Source organism: Schistocerca serialis, chromosome 11, assembly GCF_023864345.2.
Source record: "Schistocerca serialis cubense isolate TAMUIC-IGC-003099 chromosome 11, iqSchSeri2.2, whole genome shotgun sequence".
Classification (NCBI taxonomy): domain Eukaryota; kingdom Metazoa; phylum Arthropoda; class Insecta; order Orthoptera; family Acrididae; genus Schistocerca; species Schistocerca serialis.
The window spans coordinates 30,298,737-30,320,259 of NC_064648.1; positions in this window are offsets into that span (position 1 = coordinate 30,298,737).

Below are 21,523 nucleotides of genomic sequence, written 5' to 3' on the forward strand. Positions count from 1 at the left end.
ATTTTCTAGTTTCCCTACCACGTTCAAGCTTCTGACATTCCACGCCCCGACTCGTAGAACGTTATCCTTTCGTTGATTATTCAATCTTTTTCTCATGGTAACCTCCCCCTTGGCAGTCCCCTCCCGGAGATCCGAATGGGGGACTATTCCGGAATCTTTTGCCAATGGAGATATCATCATGACACTTCTTCAATTACAGGCCACATGTCCTGTGGATACACGTTACGTGTCTTTAAAGCAGTGGTTTCCATTGCCTTCTGCATCCTCATGTCGTTGATCATTGCTGATTCTTCCGCCTTTAGGGGCAATTTCCCACCCCTAGGACAAGAGAGTGCCCTGAACCTCTATCCGCTCCTCCGTCCTCTTTGACAAGGCCGTTGGCAGAATGAGGCTGACTTCTTATGCCGGAAGTCTCCGGCCGCCAATGCTGATTATTTTATCAAAATTTAGGCAGTGGCGGGGATCGAACCCGAGACCGAAGACGTTTAGATTATGAATCAAAGACGCTACCCCTACACCACGGGTCTAGAACTTGGAACTACTTAAACCTAACTAACCTAACGACATCACACACATCCATGCCCAAGGCAGAATTCGAACCTGCGACCGTAGCGGTCGCGCGGTTCCGGACTGTAGCACCATAAGGTGCGAGAACCAGGAGTGATGGTCTGCATTGCCATTTATTTTCATAGCAACACCCCTTCGCTTGTCATTCTCGCCACCGCCCTTCGCGACAAGCCATCCCGGACTTACACTTCAGCAAGGCGCTGCCCCGCTGCAAACGACGAGATTTTCTAGCGCTTGTCTTCGTCCTTGCCAAAATCAATCTCGGCCAGCGATGTTACCCGATCTCTGCCCAACTGGTAACGTCTGGAACATTACGGGCAGAGCCCACGAAGCAGCTCACATTTGTACGACCTAACGTGCCAGTTGGACACAATTTGACATGATATCGATCAGGAGGTCATCTAACAACTCTTATCAGCCAATGACATGCCCAATAACTTGTTGCTTAAGGGTCAGAGGTGGACCAAGGCGTTATTGACATGCTCAGTCTGTGAAGCTCTTTCTCTTGAATAAACCATTCAACTTTTCTCAAATTGTAGTCACTTGTTTGTTTGTAGATATACATCACAACTACCGATTAGCGTCCCATTCGGATAATTCCTTCGTGGTGCGTCGTTTCCTTGTCTTAGAGTACATGTGAGTTGCAATTTCATTACTCATACTAATCAACAAAGCAAGAGGCCAACAAGCTGATGTGGTGAGGAATGCAGAGGCACTGAAACAATCAATTTTGATGTTCATTTAAACAAGCTCCAACTCTTCCCCGTGTCTACCCCACTACAACCTATTTTGACCACATAATATAATCGAACGAGTTACTGTTAACTTTTCCTATTAGGATCTGTATTAACGATAGCTTACAAACATACTTGCAATATCTCAATAAATTAGGAAAATACTGCTATCATCTACAGCCAGCAGAGACATTTAAGCAGTTACTCTTCCTGCGCTCCACAAGCAATTAAAGCAGGAAAAAGCGCTTATATTGGCTACCATGACAAGTACCCTCTGCCAATCACATAACACGCGTTTGTACGGTATCGGTATGGACGCAAGTCACTTCTGATCAACGTCACCGCTGCCATTTAATTCGCATTTTCAAGAGGTATTGAGGGTAGTACAGGGCAATCTGGCCGTGTGTAAGCGTTATGCTTAGACAAGATGCCCTAGAAGAAGTGAACGAATTTTAACGCAACGGTAATCGCTTCACGTGCACACACAGAGATAGTGAAAGATACGTGGGGTAGCGACATCCAGCTACCACGCCCGGATCTGGGGGGGGGGGGGGGGGGGGGAGGGCAAACTGGGGTATCTCAGGGCGCGCCAAATTCATATTCTTCAAGAAAAAAGTCTTGTTTCACAAAGCGCCTAGCATCCAGGGCACGTTCGTCTATAGATTGTTCATATAATTTTGAAACGCATTCCCGTTGGTTTTTGGACATTTTCAACACATTCTCAGGGAATCATAAGTTTATTTTTGAAAGCGTTGATAGTGTACTTGGTGTCTCTGCCAGGGGAATCCCCGTCGTATCTGGAAATAAAAGAAACTTTCCCGCAGACAAAACCAGACGAGGCTATACGAGCTGCGCTGAATAAACCCGAACGGGTGAATGGGAGTCGCTGTTTCCTTAAATGGTTGAGTGGGTGAGCGAATGATCACACCGTTGGTGTAATTACTAGCGAAATCCATTGATTGAGACTACCAGTGTGAAAATAAACGACAAATAGTTGAAACTTCCCGGCTGAGATGGAAGAACACGACCATTCCAAATTTATATGAAAATTTCGTACTGCTAATACCTCAGAAGATGTCTCCCGCAGATGGAGACGAAACGTTAGGTGGAAATTCTATACATCGACCACGGCCTCTCAGCCCTACAGTTTCAACTGAAGGCAACACCGGCCGTGAAAGCCTACATTGTATGATTAAACGACAAATAGTTAATAATACGTAAGAAAGACTACATGTTACCTTCTCGGTGTAGCCAAGAAAATGAAATTTTGACAGAAATTTTTTGCCACATCGCTACACTAATAAAGGCCAGTTGCACAGTCCCCAGTTAGAAGCCGCTTAAATTCTGTTCTCGGAATAGCGCGAACACGTAATAAACGCCTAACCTGACAATAAACGCGGGGTAACTAAACCGGTGATACTCGCAGGGTTAGCGAAGTTACAAAAGCACTCCGTGTTCAGGCCACAAGTGGCCCATCAGGACCATCCGACCGCCGTGTCATCCTCCGTGGAGGATGCGGATAGGAGGGGCGTGGGGCCAGCACACCGCTCTCCCGGTCGTTATGACGGTTTTATTTGACCGAAGCCGCTACTATTCGGTCGAGTAGGTCCTCAATTGGCATCACGAGGCTGAGTGCACCCCGAAAAATGGCAACAGCGCATGGCGGCTGGATGGTCACCCATCCAAGTGCCGGCGACGCCCGACAGCGCTTACCTTCGGTGATCTCACGGGAACCGGTGTATACACTGCGGCAAGGCCGTAGCCTAGCGAAGTTAACTGGAGAGTAAGTTTTGACAATGGCAGCAATAGTTACAGAGTTAGCAATAGTTACACAATTAGTGATGACCAGATTGTTTGTTAAAATGAGGAAGGAGACGAAACAGGGACGTCACACAAATTGTATGGAAGAACACAAGCAGTCCAAATTTATATGAAAATTTTGTACAACTAATACTTTTCCATCCCATTCGTGAGAAAGTGGAGCATAAGAATGGAATGTCAAACTATTTTCTAACATAAAGCTTTTTGCTTGTAATAGGCTTAATAGGCATTTGATATTGGTACTTCGTGAATTACATTCTGTCCTGTTATGAAAATGACCATTTGAGCGAAAACAGTCACGGTTATTTGATGTGTGTTACATTTGCGGCAATACTAGAAAGACCTATTTCGTTTTATCTAGGAGACAGTCAGAAAATATACGTATCGAAATCGAGAAACCACACCAGTTTTGGATACTATTCGTATTGACAGGTTTTTCAGTATTAGACAACGACATTTTGATTTTTCATGTGGCAAAACGTTTGACAAACTTCGATGAAATGAAATGCCGTGTGGCTAGGGCCCCCCGTCGGATAGATGAGTGGCGTGGTGCCAGTCTTTTCACTTGACGCCACTTCAGCGACTTGAGCGTCGATGAGGATGAGATGATGACAACACAACAACCAGTCCCTGAGCGGAGAAAATCTCCGATCCGGCCGGGAATCGAACCCGCACCCCTTGGCATAACAGTACGCCGCGCTGACCACTCACCTATAGGGGCGGACACCAACTTTGATGGGATATCAGATGCTTTCGCAGAAAGGATGACGCACCCTGCAATGCTATAGCAATATTAGAGACAAAAAAATGTTTGGGACCTAAGGATCGAATAAATATGTACTGTCTAGCTTGTCTCTTGTCTTAATTTTACGTCACACAATAAAGAAAATTATTAACTAGTAGGCAATAAAGGGAGCAAATTTTCTGAAGAGTTCTCATTCTCCCGATCACAAATAATCCCATCCAGTAGTAATTGTGGGGTGTTTTTTTAACGGGGCTGGGATGTCAGACCGTCCGACTTGGAGTAGGACAGCCACCACAGGACATTTTAACTTCCACTGACCTGAATATGGCTTTGATTGCTTCCATAACAAAATATACACTTTTGGATTACACAGAGCGAAATACAGTGACGTGCATAGAAGAATACTGCCCGAAGAGGCGTGGCACTGCACTTTGGCACACTTAATAGCATCTCTTACATTGCCTCGAAAATATATTGTTTAAATATCAAAGTCTTCAGAAAAATGTGCGCTACAAAATGAACATATTTCTGAAAGATCGAATTTTTTAAAATTTTTGACGTCTTATGTCAAAGGCTATAGGGGGAGAGTAAGGGGGTGCGGGGCCCCACTGTCAAGTTTTTGTCCAGGTTTGGAAACGTAGATCCGGGACTAGCACGCATACAGAATCGCGTACACAATGTGTAACATAACAGCGCATAGGCGGAGGTGTCACCTGTACTCAGGTGGTAGATGTGAGGACGTGTCCGACGTTATCATGGCCGCACCATGCGAAGTAACACGCTTTGAACGCAGAACTGTTGTTGGATGGAGACACATGGGACATTCCATTTCACAAATAGTTAGGGAATTCAGTATTCTGAGATACACAGTGTAATGAGTGTGCCGAGAACACCGAAGTCCGGGCATTGGGAGAACCAGGCCTAACAAAACTCCACCATCTGGTCAGCAAGATGCATGAGACAGGCGAAATACCCTCAGACTTCAAGAAGAATATAATAATTGCAATCCCAAAGAATGCAGGTGTTGACAGATGTGAAAATTACCGAATTTAATGGGCCACGGCTGCGAAATACTGACACGAATTCTTTACAGACGAATGGAAAAACTGGTAGAAGCCGACCTCGGGGAAGATCAGTTTGGATTCCGTAGAAATCTTGGAACACGTGAGGCAATACTGACCCTACGACTTACGTTAGAAAATAGGAAACAAAAGAAAAATTCGCAGTTGGAATTAAAATCCATGGAGAATGAAATAAAACTTTGAGGTTCGCCGATGACATTGTAATTCTGTCAGAGACAGCAAAGGACTTGGAAGAACAGATGAACGGAATGGACAGTGTCTTGAAAGGACGATATAAGATGAACATCAACAAAAACAAAAGAAGGATAATGGAATGTAGTGGAATTAAATCGGGTGATGCTGAGGGAATTAGATTAGGAAATGAGACGCTTAAAGCAGTAAATGCGTTTTGCCATTTGGGGAGCAAAATAACTGATGATGGTCTAAATAGAGAGGATATAAAATGTAGACTGGCAATGGCAAGGAAAGCGTTTCTGAAGAAGAGAAATTTGTTAACATCGAGTATAGATTTAAGTGTCAGGAAGTTGTTTCTGAAAGTATTTGTATGGAGTGTAGCCATGTATGGAAGTGAAATGGTTCAAATGGCTCTGAGCAGCATGGGACTCAACTGCTGACGTCATAAGTTCCCTAGAACTTAGAACTACTTAAATCTAACTAACCAAAGGACATCACACACATCCATGCTCGAGGCAGGATTCGAACCCGCGGCTGTAGCGGTCGCGCGATTCCGGACTGTAGCGCCTAGAACTGGAAGTGAAACGTGGACGATAAATAGTTTAGACAAGAACAGAATAGAAGCTTTCGAAATGTGGTGCTAGAGAACAATGCTGAAGATTAGATGGGTAGATCACATAACTAATGAGGAGGTATTGAATACGATTGGAGAGAAGAGAAGTTTGTGGCACAACTGGACTAGAAGAAGGGATCCCTGGGTAGGACATGTTCTGAGGCATCAAGGGATCACCAATTTAGCATTGGAGGGCAGCGTGGAGGGTAAAAATCGTAGAGGGAGACCAAGAGATGAATACACTAAGCAGATTCAGAAGGATGTAGGTTGCAGTAAGTACTGGGAGATGAAGAAGCTTGCACAGGTTAGAGTAGCATGGAGAGCTGCATCATACCAGTCTCTGGACTGAAGACCACAACAACAACAACAACAACAACAACCTCTCACCACGGAAAACGCAGTGACCGACGGCCTTCACACAAAAACAGAGAGCGGCGCCGTTTGCGTACAGTTGTCAGTGCTAACAGAAAAGCAACGCTGCGTGCCATAACCGCAGGAATCAATGTGGGACGCACAACGAACGTATCCGTTAGGGCAGCGCGGCGAAATTGGGCGTTCACGGTCTACGGCACATGACGACCGGCGCGAGTCGCCTCCAGCGCCTTTCCTGGGCAAGTGACCACATCGTCTGGAGCCTAGACGACTGGAAAACCGTGGCCTTTCCAGGTGAGCCCCGATTTCATTTCCCAAGGGCTGGCAGTAGGTTTAAAATGTCGCGCAGACCCCACGGCCAACTTGTCAAAAAGATACTGTGCAAACTCGTGGGATGTGTTTACATGGACTGGACTGGGTCCTTTGCTCCAACTGAACGGATAATTGAATGGAAATGGCTATGTTTGGCAACTTGGAGACCTTCTGCAGCCATTCGTGGATGTCATGTTCCCAAACAACGACGGAATTTTGGTGGATGACAGTGCGTCGTGGCACTGGGAAAGGCTCGTTCGCGATTGCTATGAAGAACATTGGAGGAAATGGCGTCGCCACCCAGATCGCCCGACATGAATCTCATCGAACGTTTATGGGACACGATGTTTCGTGTACAAAATCCTGCACCGAGAACACTTTCGCGAGTATGGAGCACTACAGAGGCAGCACGGCTCAGTATTCCTGCAGGGGACTTCTGTCCACTTGCCGAGTCCACGGCACGCCGAGTTGCTGTGCTACGCCGGGCAACAGCAGCTCCGACACGGTATTAAGGCAGAATCCCGTGAGTTGTTTCATCTCAGTGTAGAAACAAGAAGATAGTCAAAGACAGGAAAACAAGGTTAACCGAATGTAGTCGAATTGAAGCAGGCGATTTAGTAGGGAACACATTGTGCTCAGGTGGGAGCGGTCTACACTACTGGTCATTAAAATTGCTACACCAAGAAAAAATGCAGATGATAAACGTGTATTCATAGGACAAATATATTATACTAGAACTGACATGTGATTACATTTCACGCAATTTGGGTGCATAGATCCTGAGAAATCAGTACCCAGAGCAACCACCTCTGGCCGCAATAACGGCCTTGATACGCCCGGGCATTGAGTCAAACGCAGCTCGGATGGCGTGTACAGGTACAGCTGCCCATGCAGCTTCAACACGATACCACAGTTCGTCAAGAGTAGTGACCGGCGTATTGTGGTGAGTCAGTTGCTCGTCCACCATTGACCAGACGTTTTCAACTGGGGAGAGATCTAGAGAATGTGGTGGCCAGGGCAGCAGTCGAACATTTTCTGCATCCAGAAAGGCCCGTAGAGGACCTCCAACATGCGGTTGTGCATTATCCTGCCGAAATGTAGGGTTTCGCAGTCATCGAATGAAGGGTAGAGCCATGGCTCGTAACACATCTGAAATGTAACGTCGACTGTTCAAAGTGCCGTCAATGCGAACAAGATGTCACCGAGACGTGTAACCAATGGCACCCCATACCATCACGCCTGGTGATACGCCAGTATGGCGATGAGGAATACACGCTTCCAATGTGCGTTCACCGCGATGTCGCCAAACACGGATGCGACCATCACGATGCTGTAAACAGAAACTGGATTCATCCGAAAAAATGACGTTTTGCCATTCGTGCACCCAGTTTCGTCGTGGAGTACACAATCGCAGGCGCTCCTGTCTGTGATGCAGCGTCACGGGTAACCGCAGCCATGGTCTCCGAGCTGATAGTCCGTGCTGCTGCAAACGTCGTCGAACTGTTCGTGCAGATGATTGTTGTCTTGCAAACGTCCCCATCTGTTCACTCAGGGATCGAGACGTGGCTCCACGATCCGTTACAGCTATGCGGATAAGATGCCTGTCATCTCGACTGCTAGTGATACGAGGCCGTTGGGATCCAGCACGGCGTTCCGTATTACCCTCCTGAACCCACAGATTCCATATTCTGCTAACACTCATTGGATCTCGACCAACGCGAGCAGCAGTGTCGCGATACGATAAACCGCAATCGCGATAGGCTACAATCCGACCTGTATCAAAGTCGGAAACGTGATGGTATTCATTTCTCCTCCTTACACGAGGCATCACAACAACGTTTCACCAGGCAACGCCGGTCAGCTGCTGTTTGTGTATGTGAAATCGGTTGGAAACTTTCCTCGTGTCAGCACGTTGTAGGTGTCGCCACCGGCGCCAGCCTTGTGTCAATGCTCTGAAAAGCTAATCATTTGCATATCACAGCATCTTCTTCCTGTCGGTTAAATTTCGCCTCTGTTGCACGTCGTCTTCGTGGTGTTGAGCAATTTTAATGGCCAGTAATGTAGATGGTTGTAAAACAATAAACTGATAGCCAAGATCGCAGGAATTATTTTTATTCCATATTTACCGGTTTCGCCGAAACTAAAGCTTCCTTCATCGGATCTTAGGATACATACAGGTTACAACATCAACGCAAACAATGGTGATATTAATTGTTGCCTATAACACGCAGGCCTTACAAAATTGTCTTAAGTAGCACATAGGCGTCCAAGAGAGATGACATTATAAATATTAAGTGTCTCCATCACATACAAGTGCAATTAGATTAGCAAAAGAGACTGTAGTGGTAGAAGAAAACTTTTGGTATGTGGCTAGTATAATGAGTGTTGCTGTTTGGGGAGCACAGTAAGTGTTGGTGGCCGAAGTAGATAGAAAGTAAAATGAAAACTGGCTGGGTAAGAAAATTATTTCTGGAAAAGAGTAATTTATTAATATTGAGAGTAAATTTAAGTCTTAACAAGTCTTTTTTGAAGGTATTTGTGTCGAATGAAGTGTTGTACTGGCGTGAGATGAAGAAGAAAAGCAGTTCAAACAAGAGAGGAATAGAAACTTTTGAAATGTATTGCTACAGATTTATCCTGTAGGTAGTAGGCGGAATAAAAATGAGGGGATACTGAATAGAACTAGGGAAAAAACATAACTGTGGGACAATTTCAGAAGGGAATCAGTTGACAGTAGACGTTCTGATCATTAAGCGATCTTCGGTTATCGAGGGAACTGTGTGTATGTGGGGAAGAGGAGTGGGAGTAAAAGTGTGGAAAGAAGACTCGAATACAGTAGGCAGGCTCAGATGGTTGTAGGTTGTTATTTGGAAAAGAAGTGTTGCGACCAGATGAAACTAGAATCGTCCAGCCATGGCTGTAGGTTCTTTGATTGCCTTGTGAGATGGCTCATTGGAAATACAGCATATGGAATATTATTACACTTTATTACATGAATGAACAAAAAGATTACCCGCCAGGTTAGCCGAGAGCGCTGACGCGCTGCCTCCTGGACTCGGGTAGGCGCGCCGGTCCCAGATCGAATTAACGACGACGGCCGGTGTGCCGGCCAGCCTGGATGTGGTTTTTAGGCGGTTTTCCACATCCTACTAGGTGAATACCGGGCTGGTCCCCACATCCCGCCTCAGCTACTCGGCTCCCAGACATTTGAACACTTTCGCACTATTCCATGGATTACAGCCGTCGCAGACAGTTGGGGTACAGTAATTCCGTCCCAGACGCTACAGGGTGGTGGCAGGAAGGGCATCCGGCCACCCCTTAAACTAACATTGCCAAATCCGATTAAGCATGCCGATCCTGCCTAACTGTGGGACAAGGCACAAGTGAAAGAAAGAAAGAAAGACATGAATGAATGAAAAGGTTGACCTAACTTGATAGAGTCGTTTGCCACTGGAGCACTCGAATATTTACAACTTTCTGTGACAATTAAAGCACCGCTCGATGCACACAATGAGAAACTCTTCTCTCACAGTACAGTGCCCAACATTTACAAACGTACATTTCTATTTGTTACTTGAACAGTTTTTACTACCACTCGATGACCGGAGTGGCCGAGCGGCTCTAGTCGCTACAGTCTGGAACCGCGCGACCGCTACAGTCGCAGGTTCAAATCCTGCCGCGGGCATGGGCGTGTGTGATGAGCATAGGTTAGTTAGGTTTACTTAGTTCTACGTTCTAGGCGACTGATGACCTCAGAAGTTAAGTCGCATAGTGGCCAGAGCCATTTGAACCATTTCACCGACCCTGGGAGCAGCAACACGCAAACAACAGAGAGACCTCAAGCAGTGGAGGTTTCAGTACTGGACACGGTTCACTCAACTTCAAACGTCCTGGGCTACAGCCCCTCGGTTCGACAGTGCCTTTGCACTGCAGATCTCCTCGCTGCTCGGTCCGAAGCCGAACTGATGTGCTTTCGCAACTCTCCTCTAAATCCAGTACGTAGAGAGCATTAAAATAACTGCACATTCAAAACCACACGAAACACACGGATCCGGGAAAACAATTTCACCAACAACTCTCAATACTAAAAGCAGTCACTGTAAAACAACATGGACCAATTGTAAATCGGCACAAACATAGAGAAGCCAGAAGCGGTCGGAAGACCAAATGCACGTCGTCCGCTGGGACGACCGACCGAACTACCAACCAATGATCGTCCCCACTCAATTCAGACACGGGAAAGGTCCCAGTATAAATCGTCGACTGACAACTTATTGTCATGAGGTCACTTCGACTGGCGGACACACACACACACACACACACACACACACACAGGTGACAGTTGCGCAACTCGAATATCACGGTCCATACAAGTAACACTCGCTGAATCCGGTCCTTGACGTGGTCGTGCACTCTGGCGACCACATCCTTCCGTCGGACAGCGCATGTGTGTCGCCAGCGGTCGGTCGAGTACTGGCTGTCCGGAGCTCACTGCTGCACCGTCCCAACTCCTCTGCCTCGACACACGACGACCCGGAAATACTAGAGGCCGCTCCAAAGATGGTACCACAGTAGGCGCTAACGATACGCGCTGGTGCTGCCACTCACGGATAGACAAGGCGAGCAGATGTAGTGGCGCCGGTGAACACACTACGAAAAAGAGACGCCACTATCACTATAACAAAGTGCCAAGCTACGAACGGCATTCAACATTCTGGCAGCTACAGTGGATATAAATGTGTAAGGACTGCACATTTTCAGTGGCTTTTCTGCTTACATTAACTTGTGATCTTGTAGTGTGAATCACTTAAATATGTTAGCTAGGCAAATATATTCCCAAGTTTCATTACACTATATCAATTATTTTGTGGCGCTCCTTCAGTTTAGTCGGCGTTCGTTTTCGGTGGACTAACAGCATTCTATTGTTTTTCTATAGTGCAAGTAGAGCTTGAAGACCAAATGGAATTACAATACAGCGAAAACAACATATAATCGCGATGTCGAAAACAAAGCAGTACAAATCAACATCGGCGAAATGAAACCATTATATGGGTTGCACATGGCTGAATGGATCAAAAAATAAAGGTAGGACTAAAAAAGGATTCTGAAGTAGGACAGAGTGTTGCATCTTGGAACACTTCTCAGACTTTCTCCCCCAGCCAGTCGTGTAATAGAACTTTAATTTTTTAATTCCATTTCTGAAGGATAGCATTCACTTTTTATGTGCTGAAATCTCTTTCTGAAATTAAAAGAATCCTCCGGGAAATTAAGATTTGTCTACGTGTGACAATGAATTCCAACATAGAACATGGTCATGTACCTAGGAAGAAACATTGTACTGAAATGTAGAAGCGTTGCAAATGGAGAAATTGTTGTTAATGTTCTGTTTAAACGTCGGTTCCGTTATTACTAGCATTAATCAGTCAGTGAAATCAAATTAAACAGGAGTACTATCAAAAACCAGTTACAAGTGAAATACGTTTTGAAACTGAAGATACTGCAAAATAACACAAATTTCCATATTCAAAGTAGGTAAAATTGTTTAGATAGTAACGAAACTCAGACAGTTTGCAAATGTCACAGTTCCATAGTAAGAGACGTTCTTCTGTTTGAAGCTACAAGACGGTGCACGATCGACGAAGTAGGGCTTAATCGCCATACGGTATCCTTACATAACTAGTTTTAAAACATGTACAGAATTTTGCTACCGATAACAGACAAACAGACCCGAACTTTTCGACTCTGTAAGCGCAGAACAGGGAATCAGTGATCATAAGGCCGTTGCAGCATCCCTGAATATGCAAGTAAATAGGAATATAAAAAAAGGGAGGAAGGTTTATCTGTTTAGCAAGAGTAATAAGAGGCAGATTTCAGGCTATCTAAACTAAAATTTCTGTTCCGACATTGACAATGTTGAGTGTTTATGGAAAAAGTTCAAGGCAATCGTAAAATGCGTTTTAGACAGGTACGTGCCGAGTAAAACTGTGAGCGATGGGAAAAACCCACCGTGGTTCAACAACAAAGTTAGGAAAATACTGCGAAAGCAAAGAGCTTCACTCCAAGTTTAAACGCAGCCAAAACCTCTCAGACAAACAGAAGCCAAACGATTTCAAAGTTAGCGTAAGGAGGGCTATGCGTGAAGCGTTCAGTGAATTCGAAACTAAAATTCTATGTACCGACTTGACAGAAAATCCTAGGAAGTTCTGCTCTTACATTAAATCAGTAAGTGGATCGAAACAGCATATCCAGACACTATGGGATGATAATGACACTGAAACAGAGGATGACACGTGTAAAGCTGAAATACTAAACACCTTTTTCCAAAGCTGTTTCACAGAGAAAGACCGCACTGCAGTTTCTTCTCTAAATCCTCGCACGAACGAAAAAAATGGCTGACATCGAAATAAGTGTCCAAGGAATAGAAAAGCAACTGGAATCACTCAACAGAGGAAAGTCCACTGGACCTGACGAGATACCAATGCGATTCTACACAGAGTACGCGAAAGAACTTGCCCCCCTTCTAACAGCCGTGTACCGCAAGTCTCCAAGTGATGGGAAAAGAGCACAGGTAGTTCCAGTTTTCAAGAAGGGTCGTCGAGCAGATCCACAAAACTATAGACCTATGTCTCTGACATCGATCTGTTGTAGAATTTTACAACTTGTTTTTTGCTCGCGTGTCAAGTCATTTGTGGAAACCCAGAATCTGCTCTGTAGGAATCAACATGGATTCCGGAAACAGCGATCGTGTGAGACCCAACTCGCTTTATTTGTTCATGAGACCCAAAAACTATTAGATACAGGCTCCCAGGTAGATGCCATTTTCCTTGACTTCCGGAAGGCGTTCGATACAGTTCCGCACTGTCGCCTGATAAACAAAGTAAGAGCCTACGGAATATCAGACCAGCTGTGTGGCTGGATTGAAGAGTTTTTAGCAAACAGAACACCACATGTTGTTATCAATAGAGAGACGTCTACAGACGTTAAAGTAACCTCTGGCGTGCCACAGGGGAGCGTTATGGGACCATTGCTTTTCACATTACATATGAATGACCTAGTAGATAGTGTCGGAAGATCCATGTGACTTTTCGCAGATACAGAGAAGTTGCAGCATTAGAAAACTGCAGCGAAATGCAGGAAGATCTGCAGCGGATAGGCACTTGGTGCAGGGAGTGGCAACTGACCCGTAACATAGACAAATGTAATGTATTGCGAATACATAGAAAGAAGGATCCTTTATCGTATGATTATATGATAGCGGAACAAACACTGGTAGCAGCTACTTCTGTAACATGTCTGGGTGTATTTGAAGTGGAATGATCATATAAAATTAATTGTTGGTAAGGCGGGTGCCAGGTTGAGATTCATTGGGAGAGTCCATAGAAAATGTAGTCCATCAACAAAGGAGGTGGCTTATAAAACACTCGTTTGACCTACACTTGAGCATTGCTCATCAGTGTGGGATCCGTACCAGATCGGGTTGACAGAGGAGATAGAGAAGATCCAATGAAGAGCGGCGCTTTTCGTCACAGGGTTATTTGGTAAGCGTGATAGCTTTACGGAGATGTTTAATAAACTCAAGTGGCAGACTCTGCAAGAGAGGCGCTCTGCATCGCGGTGTTGCTTGCTGTCCAGGTTCCGAGAGGGTGCGTTTCTGGATGAGGTGTCGAATATATTGCTTCCCCCTACTTATACCTCCCGAGGAGATCACGAATGTAAAATTACAGAGATTCGAGCGCGCACGGAGGTTTTCCGGCAGTCGTTCTTCCCGCGAACCGTACGCGACTGGAACAGGAAAGGGAGGTAATGACAGTGGCAGGTAAAGTGCCCTCCGTCACACACCGTTGGGTGGCTTGCGGAGTATAAATGTAGATGTAGATGTGTAGCTAACGACCAGTAACTAAATAATTAACAATACATTTGAAATAGTTTTAACACTTTACAGGTATTTACAAACGCTGCACAAAAGTCAGCCTTACGTCTAACGACAACAATAACTGAAGAACATGCCGGACTCTGCTTACGGCAGTCTCCAGTGCGCATTCCCTCATGTCATTCAAAAATAATTCATTAAATTGAAGCATCGACCAAAAAACACCGAGTGTTTCAAGTAGACTTCCTCTACTTTTAGTTATCTGTACAGTAATTTCAGATATTTCGGCGTATCTGAGGGGATAAGCTAGCAATCAGTTTGTGTTTCCAGTTACGAATGAGAACAGTGAGACAGGGGGTTTCTCTACGTAACCGTTTAATTTCGGTCAAATTCAAAGCAAGGGCGCCAACATTACCATTGCGGTGGGAATTCCACTGTTAAACGCCGCGGAAGGAGCGGACAGGTGCAAAGAGTACAGAGGAAGGGCAGGACCTGTCTGATGTGGCAGGCGAAGAAACGAGTGCGGATTTGGAAGGAGTAGGGAAACCACCAATAGACTTGAAGAGAGCTTTGCGAGACTTAAGATCAAATACGGCAGAAGGGATAGATATCATTCCATCGGAATTTCCTAAATCATTAATGGGAGTGGCAACAAAACGAAAGTTCAAGTTGTTACGTGAAATGCAAGAAAGAGACGACGCACTGTCGGACTGTCGGAAGAATTTTGTCATACACAGATATGGCTGGAGACCGTGTTAGTATTCTTAATGAGAAGACTGAATTGAAAAACACTGCTTTCCTGAAAAATTTCTAAAAGATACTATCTGGTCCAATATAAATAATTATTTGTACACGTATATGCAGAACAAGTAACATATCTTATAATATTTGATGTACCTACAATAGTCCGTATTATTTAGGGCACTGAATAAATGCCAATGTATTTCCATTACCGATGTTCAAACACAACTTAAGAATTCGCAGACGTCTTCCCCACACTTGTATCTCTATCGTTGTATAAACTTAGTTTGTAATGTTATAATTCACATAATCCAATGTATTTATCGTTTCTGTCTCCATTAAATGTCCTACATTTAATGTTCAACACTATTTAAATGTAACATCGCAGTAATTTTTGTTTCCTCCTTCCCCCCTCCCCCGTCCCCCCATCCAGAGAAATATGCCGTATATTTTTGTCATTACATTGTAGCATCTTCGACATTCACGTACTTTGCAAATTGTGTATTTGTTTTCGTGTGCTATAAATCAAAACATGTGCTGCACATTGAAAATTCGTTTTGTGACCGAACGAAAGCAGTTTACAGTGCAGTGCAACGTTTGTGAATGTGCAAATACGAACATCCTTGAGAACGTATTTCATTGCAAGAAAACTGCTGATACAAATGCGCCAGATGGACTTTCACGTAAGGTGCATTCCAACGCAAATATGTAGCGCAACACGTTTGTAATTTGTAAATATTTGTAAATTATTGTTTATCCTAGGGCAACTCACAGGAAACCAATGTGTAATGGCTACTGACGGAAATATTAAAAAACTGTCTGATGGCGAGATGAAAAAAAAAAAAAAAAAAAAGAGTCGAAACCACCGGTAACAGTAATTATTGAATAAAGTAACCTAAAACCAATTTGTGGCTCGTTGCCGTACACCACAAACAATTTACGGAATACTATTCCACAATCTCGAAGATAACAATGATAGGTACCTGTGAGAACTACTGCACAATAGGATCAACTGTTCATGCACCAACTCGTTGACAAGAAGAATATACAAAACAGTGGAATATGAAACTGAGTATATGTTAGATGACAATCAGTTTGGCTTTAGGATATGTGAAGGCACCAGGGAGGCAGTTGGGACGTTGCGCTTCGTAACAGAGGCGAGGGCGAAGATAAACCACGACTCATTCGTTAGATATGTTTAGCTAGAAAAAGCGTTCAACAGCACACAAGGGCACAAGATGTTTTAAATTCTGAGAAACGAAGGTATAGCTATGGAGAAAAGCGGCTAATTTACAGTATGTACAAGAAGCAAGACATTTCCAGGGGCAGCTGTGGATTCTGACCACAATCTACTGGTTATGAACTGCAGATTGAAACTGAAGAAACTGCAAAAAGGTGGGAATTTAAGGAGATGGGACCTGGATAAACTGAAAGAACCAGAGGTTGTAGAGAGTTTCAGAGAGAGCATAAGGGAACAATTGACAGGAATGGGGGAAAGAAATACAGTAGAAGAAGAATGGGTAGCTCTGAGGGATGAAGTAGTGAAGGCAGCAGACGATCAAGTAGGTAAAAAGACGAGGGCTAATAGAAATCCTTGGGTAACAAAAGAAATATTGAATTTAATTGATGAAAGGAGAAAATATAAAAATGCAGTAAATGAAGCAGGCAAAAAGGAATACAAACGTCTCAAAAATGAGATCGACAGGAAGTGCAAAATGGCTAAGCTAGAGGACAAATGTAAGAATGTAGAGGCTTGTCTCACTAGGGGTAAGATAGATATTGCCTACAGGAAAATTAAAGAGACCTTTGGAGAGAAGAAAACCACTTGTATGAATATCAAGAGCTCAGATGGCAACCCAGTTCTAAGCAAAGAAGGGAAGGCAGAAAGGTGGAAGGAGTATATAGAGGGTTTATACAAGGGCGATGTACTTGAGGACAATATTATGGAAATGGAAGAGGGTGTAGATGAAGATGAAATGGGAGATACGATACTGCGTGAAGAGTTTGACAGAGCACTGAAAGACCTGAGTCGAAACAAGGCCCCGGGAGTAGACAACAATCCATTAGAACTACTGATGGCCTTGGGAGAGCCAGTCCTGACAAAACTATACCATCTGGTGAGCAAGATGTATGAGACGGGCGAAATACCCACAGACTTCAAGAAGAATATAATAATTCCAATCCCAAAGAAAGCAGGTGTTGACAGATGTGAAAATTACCGAACTATCCGTTTAATAAGTCACAGCTGCAAAATACTAACGCGAATTCTTTACAGACGAATGGAAAAACTGGTAGAAGCGGACCTCGGGGAAGATCAGTTTGGATTCCATAGAAATGTTGGAACACGTGAGGCAATACTAACCTTACGACTTATCTTAGAAGAAAGATTAAGAAAAGCCAAACCTACGTTTCTAGCATTTGTAGACTTAGAGAAAGCTTTTGACAACGTTAACTGGAATACTCTCTTTCAAATTCTGAAGGTGGCAGGGGTAAAATACAGGGAGCGAAAGGCTATTTACAATTTGTACAGAAACCAGATGGCAGTTATAAGAGTCGAGGGGCATGAAAGGGAAGCAGTGGTTGGGAAAGGAGTGAGACAGGGTTGTAGCCTCTCCCCGATGTTATTCAATCTGTATATTGAGCAAGCAGTAAAGGAAACAAAAGAAAAATGCGGAGTAGGTATTAAAATTCATGGAGAAGAAGTAAAAACTTTGAGGTTCGCCGATGACATCTACATGTACATCTACATTTATACTCCGCAAGCCACCCAACGGTGTGTGGCGGAGGGCACTTTACGTGCCACTGTCATTACCTCCCTTTCCTGTTCCAGTCGCGTATGGTTCGCGGGAAGAACGACTGTCTGAAAGCCTCCGTGCGCGCTCTAATCTCTCTAATTTTACATTCGTGATCTCCTCGGGAGGTATAAGTAGGGGGAAGCAATATACTCGATACCTCATCCAGAAACGCACCCTCTCGAAACCTGGACAGCAAGCTACACCGCGATGCAGAGCGCCTCTCTTGCAGAGTCTGGCACTCGAGTTTGCTAAACATCTCCGTATCGCTATCATGCTTACCAATAACCTAACAAACCAAAGGACATCACACACATCCATGCCCGACGCAGCATTCGAGCCTAAGATCGTAGAAGCAGCGCGGTTCCGGACTGAAGCGCCTAGAACTGCTCGGCGACAGCTGCCGGCCGTTAAGTAGAACTGGAACACTGACTTCTATATCTTTGGACACGGCACACTCACAGGTTGCTCCCCGTGTGCGGCTTTTCAGGATGACAACGCGCGACCTCGTCGAACTGAGGATATTCGGCGTATGGAATGGGCTGCAGGTTCCCAGCATGCCCACAAACATGCTGTTACCATCGGCGCGCTGTATGAAAATGTCCCACCTGTTGTAATGCCCGGGGACCATCATAAATCGTGGTGACCTCGGTATAACTACTGTCTTTGAATAAAAGTGTCATTTCTGTTCGTCTCGCTGCGCATTTGTTTTGGTTACCTTGTGTACTACGCCGCTGCTGTTCTTTCCATGTACGGTCCAGGTCTCAGCGAGGTACGTCAACTGGCAGTGATACGCCACGTGAATGTGACTTTGTAGTGCTGCGGTTCCCAATCTGAGGGTAGTCACGCCCTGAGGGACAACATGAAATTTGCTGACGGGTAATAACTGAATGTTTCGAGTCTGTTTGAATCACGAAACTAAATTATTTTCAACAGATCATGATTGTCACAATTTAGCAAGACTCTAGTCATTACACAAGTTATCAATAATCACTTTTCTCAATTAGTGGCATTAATGCGACGGAGGTTACAGGGTCTTGACATAGCCCACCTACTACGCATTATAAAATTATACGTGGTCACGTTGGAAGTCAGATCTGGAATTTGGAGAGATCTGGAGAGGTGGAATGAGAGTCCCTAACTGTTGTTTCCACGAATCTGTCGACATCTAAAGCTGTTCCGAAGCGCAGAAGACAGTTCGTCGGTCGTGGGATCTTCTTCGGCGGAGGCTCCTATGCTGTCATCTCGAAGTGAACCTGTGTTTGGGACGCCACTTGCCCAGCTTAGTCTCTGTCTCCGCAGAGGGCAAGATCTGTAGCACTCGCAGTGATGGTGGGCGACACCTCGTTTATATGTTAAAATACCACTTTTTACACTGTTTTATACAACACTCGACATAGCTTTCTTAATAGTACGGTAACTTTTCTGACAACTTCCGATACAGAGTACGACCTGTCCGTCCGAAACAGACATAGACGATCGTCTCTGAAGAACACACGGAACAGACTTCGTCTCCCCGGCGCGCCGAAGCGTCCCAAAAGTGTCCGAAGCACTTCGGTTGTGGTATCATTATTCTTATGTTTCTCAAAACTAGTGAAACATTGTAAACAAAAACGGTAGACTCATAGGGTAACCATGAGAGACTGTCATACTGAAAACTGGTTTAAATACAATGAAGAGTATCTAAACAATTAATAACAGAAGTTAGGTGTTTTGGCGCCCAACACCCGACTGTGGCGACCGATCAGAAGGAAGTTCAGTGCAATTGGCGGACTCTCCCAGGGGACTGGTACATACATACTGTACCATCTGCTGCTGGTACCTCACTCCATTTTTGTACCATGTGCTACTTCACGTATAACAAGCTGTATTAAGGCGAGCTTCTAGCAAGATAAAATTCTGGCGGCCAGTGCCAGGAATATCGCAGTATGTATGTTGTGCTTTGTCTCGTACATCGCTGATGATAAAAGTGAGACATATGCGTAACAAATACTAAATATCTAAAGAAAATGTCTTCTCCAAGTTGTAGGTAGCATCTGCAGTAGTCCAGAAATTGTTTCATTACTCGCTTAGAAACGGACAAATGAATTAATTGACAGCACGACACAGCAGCAACTACACAGCGTCTCCCACTTTAATCTATACCTGCCAATATCTCTAGAGCGGGACAATTCTCCAAAAAAAGTCTCTTAGTAGAAGTTGTAAGGTTTGAAGGGGGTCATGGTATGATTACCTCGAAACGGCCTTGAACCCTGTTTTCAAGGTCAAATCAATGTCAAGTTAATTCTTGAAAATGGTAACCTCTATTTTTTATCCATATTCGTATTCTACGTGAAAAAACGTACTGTTTGTAGGGTACATTTTTTTTTTCAAAAAATCAGTCGTTTACCGCCAGAGGGCACTTCATTGTAACTTTCCCAGGTTACCAGTATCTCAAGAACGAAGCAAGATCGGGAAAAATTTTCAGTGCAAATCTCGTATGGTTTCTGAACTCCGTCCACAGGTGAAATTTTCGTGATCTTGAAATGGCCTTGAAATTACTTTATCTCGATAACGAAGCGAGATCGCGAAAAATTTGCAGTGAAAATCTTGTACGGTTTCTGAACTCTGTCCACTGGTGAAATTTTCGTGAACTTGAAATGGCCTTGAAATTCTTTCTCGACATACTGGTAACCTGGCAAAGTTACAATAAAGCGCTACCTGGCGGAAAACTATTGGTTTTGAGAAAAAATGTTCTCTACAAACAATTCGTACTTTTCACGTAGAATACCAGTATGGAATAAAAGATGGGGGTCACCATTTACAAAAATGAACTTGACCTTTGTTTGACCTTGAAAACAGTGTTGAAGGTCATTTCGAGGTAACCACCCCACGACCCCCTTCAAACTTTACAACTTTTACTAGAGACTTTTTTGCAGAATAGTGCCGCTACAGAGACATCGGCCGGTATAGATCAATATGGGACGCCCTGTATAAGATATACTATAGTGATGTACAATATATTATTATTATTATCATTATTATTACTATTATATTAGTGGCTGTGGTCAGAGACAAAGTATTAACAGCGTGAAGCCTTTCAGTTTTTACCAGCTCAGAGGTAAGAAGTGTAGCAATCAAGCTGTTTACCAACAGTAAGTGCAGTGCACACATTTCACCTGGTTTGATTTGAAATGGGGTTGCAGTGTGCAGATCAACCAACTGCCACACTGGAGAGGTGTAACGCAGGGGAAGCATGTTTTGTAGCAAGTGAGCCCCTCACTGTGGATAGTTAGCTTTCTTATCTGAGAACAAGTTGCGGGTAATTGCTTCGACATTCATTTTAATAGACAAATACACGCATACACACACACACACACACACACATTCACTCACTCACACATACACACACACACCACAAACAAACAAACACACAAACAAGCTGAATAACATTGATCTTTCATCATTTTAAAGATAAAAGTGTTCCAAGAAAAGTGTTTCATTTTACAGTTTAGTTAGGTGCTAAGGTTAGTAATAATATGTGAGTGTGGCACATACAGCAGGGGGGATAGGGGGGGGAGGTGTTAGCTAGTTTCTAATTGCACTCAGGGGTAATAGTCTAACAAGGTTTAGGAACCAGTGTTCGAATGTATAAAATTAGCCTTATGGAAGACTTAACAAGTCGAGGACATTGGCACGTTGGATTTCATTTCATCCTTGT